We start from the raw sequence: 8,142 nt of genomic DNA, 5'->3' as shown, positions 1-8,142 counted from the left end.
CTTTAGAGTTAAGCCTTAAATAAGAGATGGGGTTTTGCTATGTAAATAAGTTAGAAAAAAAATATCCTGGGCATAGATTTCAGAGCAAGGCAAAGTGATACAAATTTGTAGTATGCATATGAGGAACAGCAGTAATCTCAAGACCATTGTAGGAATTAATATAACCTGGGCTAAGAATGCAGTAAAAGGGCCTTATTTTAAAATTGGACTTGATTCCATGGGCAATTAGGGGGGTGGTGAAAAATTGTAAGTATATAAATAACACTCAAACGTATGCTTTAGGAAGAGTAACTCATAAAGGAAAATTTTGAAATAGGCAGATTAGGAAGATTCTCAACAATGTAGTGACCTGTGTTAGGACCTGGACTAGGGCATTAGTTATGAGATTGGAAGGGAGAGAAATTTCGTTAGCACTAATAAAGAAGTAGATTCAGTGGAATTTCATAACTGATGATAAGCTTTGGGAGGGAAGAAAATAAAAATAATTTAATGACAATAGCGTTCTTCAGACTGGCTTCTAGAAGAACATTGTTAATATTCTTAATAACAATGAAAAAGAAAAGCGAAAGAATTTAGAGAGGAAAGGCAAGATTAATTTTAGATAAATTTAAGTCAAAGTGCTATTAGCACATGAAGGTAGCATCACATAGGTAGTTCTGGAAGTAAAACTAGAGCTCCAGACAACGATAGGCTGGAGATGGACACATGGGTGCCCTTTGCGTGGAGGTAATTGAGCTTGTCGCAGTGAGATAAGGCAACACTTATATTCGCATTTGTTTGGGGAAAGAACAAGGAGAAATATAAAAGCAGACTAAAATAACTTCAGTAACTGCAGGAAAAAAAAAAACTTTCAATAGAAAAGTGGTGGTCATGGGATTCGTCAGGTACATAATATATTAATAATTTTCAATACAGAATTCTCAGGGGAGTGACACTCAAAAAACTAAAAGAGTGACAAATTGAATGAGGAAAGAGGGAGTGAAGTATATGAGAAATGATGATGAAGATAGTTGGCTGGGAATAAAAAATAGGATAGTAGCTGGTGTTTTTATTTAACCTATATCCATCTCTCTCTCTCTTTTTTCTATTATACTTTAAGTTCTGAGGCACATGTGCAGAACGTGCAGTTTTATTACGTGGGTGTACATGTGCCATGGTGGTTTGCTGAACCCATCAACCCGTCATCTACATTAGGTGTTTCTCCTAACGCTATCCCTCCCTTTGTCCCCCACCCACCAACAGGCCCTGGCATGTGGTGTTCCCCTCCCTGTGTCCATATGTTCTCACTGTTAAACTCCCACTTATGAGTGAGAACATGAGGTGTTTGGTTTTCTGTTCCTGTGTTAGTTTGCTGAGAATGATGGTTTCCACCTTCATCCATGTCTCTACAAAGGACATGAACTCATCTTTTTTTATGGCTGCATGGTATTCCATGGTGTTCAACCATTGTGGAAGACAGTGTGGCAATTCCTCAAGGATCTAGAATGAGAAATACCATTTGACCCAGCAATCCCATTACTGGGTATATATACCTAAAGGATTATAAACCATTCTACTGTAAAGACACATGCACACATATGTTTGTTGCGGCACTATTCACAATAGCAAAGACTTGGAACCAAACCAAATGCCCATCAATGATAGACTGGATAAAGAAAATGTGGCACATATCCATCTCTCTTTTAGTCTCAGAGGTAGTGTTTCTCCTTCCCTTCAAGACCAGTTTCTCCAGTTTTTCCTTCCAACTCAGTTATCCATCCCATTTTCTGGCATCCTCCTCTTTCTTGTTACTGGCATTGTTCCTCATCTTGGAAATGTTTTTTCCCTGATTCAAAATTATTTCATTTCCTTGATTTACATCTTTCTCTCTCTGTGTGTCTCTCTCTCTGTCTCTCTACCATTTTATCTCCTTCCCATGTTAGCCAGCTTTCTGAATGCTGGAGTCCTAGTGCTGCCTCTGGCCTTCTACAAAGACTAAGCTCCTGCCCCTGCCATGCCACTGAAGCTCCAGCCAGTGCTGATGACATCATCATTGCTAAGCCAACAGAACCCTTCCATCCTCATGTTACTAGATTTCCCATTGCATTTATTACTTTGTCTCTTCTCCAAACTTCTCTGTTGTTGGGTTACCATGACAGTATAGTCTGCTGGTTCTCTCCATATAGTTGGCCTTTATTTCCGGCTTCTTTGTGTTTTTTCTTTCATTTGTTGCCTGGTAATTGTTGGTGTTCCTCATAATTCATTATTAATCCTCTGAACTTCTCATTCTGTACCATTTTCTTTTGAGATATATCTGCTTTCAAAGTTGAAACTCTGCCTTATATCACGAAGTTTTTTCAATCCTGTGTCCCCATCTCACAGTTTTATATGAATTTCAGGCTCGTATGTTCAACTGCCCAATAAATACCTTCAAATCACCTTCCCAAAAGTTAATGCATGCTGGGCTTAATACCTAGGTGATAGGTTGATAGGTGCAGCAAACCACCATGGCACACGTTTACATATGTAACAAACCTGCACTTCATGCACTTCTACCCTGGAACTTAAAATAAAACTAACACTTAAAAAAAAAAAAAATTCCCCTTCACGGCCAGGCGCAGTGGCTTATGCCTGTAATCCCAGCACTTTGGGAGGCTGAGGCAGGCGGATCACGAGGTCAGGAGATAGAGACCATCCTGGCTAACCCGGTGAAACCCCGTCTCTACTAAAAATACAAAAAAATTAGCCAGGTGTGGTGACGGGCGCCTGTAGTCCCAGCTACTTGGGAGGCTGAGGCAGGAGAATGGCGTGAACCCAGGAGGTGGAGCTTGCAGTGAGCCGAGATCACACCACTGCACTCCAGCCTGGGCGACAGAGCGAGACTCCATCTCAAAAAAAAAAAAAAAGAAAAAAAAGAAAAAAAAAAATTCCCCTTCACATTCAACCTTTCTTAATCTAAACTCCTCATTTTCTCTTTCCAACTTACTGTTTCTGTTTCTTGATCATATTTTCTCTTATTTGTAGCCATTACTACCATACTAATTCAAGCCTTCAGTGTCTTCTGCCAGAACAACTGAAATAACCTCATGCTGCCCTCATGTTTTTATTTTTATTCCACTAATATTCATGTAGTAGAACATCCCAATAGCCACAATAATTCAGTCAAACCACAAAACTGAATAAACCGCTTAAAATTTAATACTCTGTTCCCCAGTTTTCCATAAACTAAAATCCAAGCTTGTTAAAATGGCATATAGCATGCCTCAAGAACTGGCTCCTATATCCTTTCCAACTTCATCTTTAGACATGCCTTGTTTTCTATGCTACAACAATCCCATAATGCTATGTTCATAATTCCGAGTATGTTAGAAGACTGTAGGAAGATTGGAGCAGGAAGTGATAGCCTTGTGAACAGGTTAAGTAGTTAACATCACCTGAGAATTGATGAGAAACCTCTCTTTCCTCTTTCCACTATAATATGTATCTGGAGACCAAATAGATGCAATATTTTTTCTTTCATAATTAGTGATTTATTCCAATGTTTCAGTCAATGACCGCTCCAGGCAGTACCTGTAAAATCTGAATAGATCCTGGACAGTTCTTATATTTCTGGCAGTTTCTTATATCTTTGGAAATAATAGTTCATCATGCTACAGCTGTAGGTCTACCTCTCGGAAGTGATATGTGTCATATGAGAGACACTTCAAACCACTGCACAATATTTTCTTACCACTTCTCACTTCCTCACCACTATTCTAGCATACTTCTCCTCCAGACAAGTCTCACTTCTCCTTTAAAAGTACCTACTAGGGTGGGCACGGTGGCTCACGCCTGTAATCCCAATGCTTTGGGAGGCCAAGGCAGGTGGATCACCTGAGGTCAGGAGTTCAAGACCAGCCTGACCAACATGGTGAAACCCTGTCTCTACCAAAATAATGATAGTAATAATAATAATAATAATAAAATAAGTAAATACAAAAAATTAGCTGGGCGTGGTGGCGGGCACCTGTAATCCTAGCTACTTGGGACACTGAGGTAGGAGAATCGCTTGAACCCAGGAAGCAGAGGTTGCAGTGAGCCAAGATTGTGCCATTGCACTCCAGCCTGGGCAACAAGAGCAAAACTCTATTAAAAAAAAAAAAAGTACCTGCTAATACTGCTAATAAAGGGCATACATAAGAGCCTCCATGGGTGATATAGCGAAAAAAAGGAGGGATGTCAACTGTATTGGAGATTTGTGTGCTGAAGGAAAATTGTAGGGAAGAATAGTGAAATAAATGCCTGAAACTAAATAAAACCAATGTCCCAGCTCCCAATTTAGCTCAAGAATAGCCCTAATCTGGGCATTACATTCCAAGTGTGTTAACTGCTTTGTTTCCTTTTCATTAGTTTTGATTTCTGAAGTGTGAAATACGAATCTATTTTTTCTAAGTAAGCTTCTACAAATGTAGAAAAAAGAGAATTTCTTCACTCAGCACTAAAGGATATTCCAGATATCTTGTGGTATAGAAAGAGAAATTGATGACGGTCTTCTTTTGACTCCAGGCAGTTCAAAAATTCACTTACTTAGATGAGCTATTTATTTCTAATGTTTGCTCTTCATAGAATTAGAATTGATGAATTTTACATTGGAACCAGAAATGAAAGGATAAACATTTTATGTGAAATGTCATCTTCTCTGTATAGATAATCAGCATTTCCAGTGATCTTTTGTGAGCAACAAAAAACATAGTGCTTTAAAGGACTAGCCTCCTCTATTTAATATGTGTGCCAGGAATTATGAACCTATCATTGGAAAGAAAATTTGGTCTTTATAGGTAAGTCACATTACAGTTGTTTTCTGAGAGACATTTACTCTTCAGGGGATTCAATTACAATAACTAAAAAACACATATTTCCTAAACATACTTATAATGATTATTCTGAATAAAAGAATTATGAATAGGAATACCTACCTATGTGGCTCTTTTATAGTTACAAATGGTCAATGTTTTATTTCCATGTTGATATGAGACAGAACATTCATAGAATAGACTCAGGCACCACATATCTTACTAGCCTCTTATAGCGTACATTGTAAAGTGTAGCTCTAATTTGGCTTTCAAAGGTTTCTGCATTTGGTCTTATTCTCTAGTTTTAGACTATCCCTTATCTCCTCTCTGGAAATCCTCTGCTCCAACTACACTTCCTCTAGGAACATCTAAGTCTTTCCCACTCCTTTGCCTTTCCTCATGTATCACTGGCTACACTTAAAATCTCCTTTTCCAGGAAAACCACTAACATTGAAACTGATCTCTTTTCTCTCTCAAATGAAAATATTTATTATCAAGACATATCTTTTGTCAAGTGATACATCTAACCACAAAACAAATCTATATTAATTAATTATGTTAGGAACAATGCTAGGTGCTATGGTAAATGTAAGTAATACGTTTCTAAGTATTCTATAAGTCAAAGAAAAAAAGTGGAATTTTGGAGATCTAATGAACAAATGTGTGATAAAATTTATATGCTTTTAGAAACATTCATCAGAAAAGGAAAAAGGATGAATAACAGATAGCTAAGAAGTCAATAGTTTTTAATTCATAAAATTAAACCCAAAGAAAGTAGAAGGAAGAGAAATAAATGAAAGAGCAGAAGCTATTAATTTAGAAATCAAATAGTACAACAGGAAAAGTCAAAATATTATCAATAAAATACAATAAAAATTGTGAATGCTTATGAAAATATATTAAGAAAAAAAGAGAAGGTATAAAATATCAATATCAGAAATAAAAAAGATCATCATTATAGATTCTATAGATAATAAGCAAATAAAAAGATTTTCTAATAAACTAAAACATTTTAATAAAATTAAAATTTTAAATTTATAATTGTAATTCTGTTCCCCTCCCTCAATTTTAGCCAGATGGTTTCACTGGTGATTTATTTCAAACATTTAAGAAAAAATTAGCACCAATCTTACATCAAATTTTCCAGAGGATAGAAAAAGAGGTAATATTCTCTCATTATATGGGGTGAGAATTACTTTAATACCAAAACTTATTTAGAGCAACATATATATATATATTTCTTGTGAACCTAGAGGCATAGCTCTAAACAAAATATTAGCGATTAAGTCTGCTAGTACGTATGAAAGACAAAATGCAGTCAGCTTGGCTTAATCTCAGAAATGCAAGCTCAAAAAAATTAAAATACATGCAAATTGATGTAATTAGCCAGAATAAAAGGAAACTATATTCATCATAGTAGATGCATTTGATATAATTCATCACCAGAGTAGAAACTTACTTAATCTGATAAAACATCTGCAAAAACCATTAGCAAGCATCATACCTAATGGAAAAAATTAAAGGTTTTCCCTCTGCTAGTCAAAACAAAATAAGGATGTTTGCGATCACCACTTCTATCACACACCATAGTGGGTTTTCCATCCAGTGCAGTAAGATGAGAAAAAGATGTCATAAGTATGCAAATAGAGAAGTAAGAAGTAAAATGCATTATTCACAAATGATATGATTATCCCCTTAAAAAATTCAAAACAATCTATAGAGGAAAATTGCTACAACTGAGTAACTAGCAAGTTTTCTGCATAAACTGTCAAATGAAACATAACTTTGCTTTAGAAATCAAGAGCAAAACTTTGGAAAATAAAGTGAAAGATGACTACGATGCTGTTCTAATATGATAGCATCAAATCCATAAAATACCTCGAGATAAATGTAACAAATTATATATAACATTCTTGAAGATCTCTTACATTTTAACACATTTGTGAAATTAAGGAATACAAAACTCAATGGAAGGATATTTTATTTTCACCAATCAGAAGACTTGATTTTGTAAAAATATCGATTCTCAGATTGATCTATGGATTCATCATAATCCCAGTCAAAATTCTAGCAGATTTCTTGTGGTTGCTATTGTTTTATTTAAATTGATAAGCTGGCTCGATTTTCATATGAAAAAGCAAATGTCTAAGAATAGCCAAGACAATCCTGAACAAGATCAAACTGGAAGGTTTGTAGTAGTAGATATCAAGAATTATCTTAAACCTACAGTAGTAATTAAGACTGAGTGGTATCAGTAAGGAAAAAAGTAAACTTTTATCTCACAATGTCATACACAATAATAATTCAGTGCATTGGGTTTCTAAATTTAAATGATTAAAAATTATAATGCTACTAGGAAAAAATGTGGAAAATTTAAAATATAACCATGGTGGAGGGAAATCTTTTTAAATAGAATACAAAAAGCATGAGTGACAAAGGAAAGACTGATAAATTGAATTTAATTACCATTAAAACTCCTGTTAATGTAAGCCAGAATGAAAAAATGTAAGTGGAAGAAGACATTTACAGTATATGTATACATATGTGTGTGTATATATATATATCTTTAAAAAGACTCATTTAGAATATTACAAATGCATACAAATCAATTTAAAAAACATTAAGAAATTAGGCAATAATCTAAAGAGGCACTCCACAGAAGAAGTTTTCTAAATGCCAATAAGTATATGAGAAGCAGGTGGCATTATTAGGTATCAGGAAAGACTGAAATTAAAGCCAACATGTGATACTACTACATAGAAAGATGATATTTTTCTAAGAGACAATATTAGGACTTGTTCAATTTATAAGAAAATTATTTTAGTTTATTTTATTGTTACAGTGTAAGGGAAAGATATGAATGAAATTAGCACATCCTTTCCCTACTTAGATTTCTTGTGCTTCCAGAATCCTATTGCTAGTGTCTGAAATTCTGGAGAAGTTTTAGCCATTATCTCTTCAAATATCACTTCTTCCTCACATTCTCTAATCTTTTATAAGTTCAATTGCATGTATGTTAAGATGAATTATATCTTCTCTAGGTCTGTTAACTTCTTGTATATTTTCCATCTTTTTGTTTCTCTAGGGTGAATTCCAGGCTATTTCTTCAGATATTTATTTCTACATTGCACTTTACTCCTTACCTACGTCTAACTCATCTATGAACAATGTTAATGTTATTTTGGTAGAAATTTTCTTTATTTTTCAAATTTAATTTGCCTTTTAAAGAAAACGTATTTTAGCCCTAAAATAAGATTGGATGAATAAATAGGTGTTAGCTTGTAAAAGTGAGATGATTGTGTTTTAGGCAGAAGTACATAAAATAATAACA

The sequence above is a fragment of the Theropithecus gelada genome, chromosome 4 (genome assembly GCF_003255815.1).
Source record: "Theropithecus gelada isolate Dixy chromosome 4, Tgel_1.0, whole genome shotgun sequence".
NCBI lineage: Eukaryota > Metazoa > Chordata > Mammalia > Primates > Cercopithecidae > Theropithecus > Theropithecus gelada.
This window is presented reverse-complemented; position numbering follows the sequence as displayed.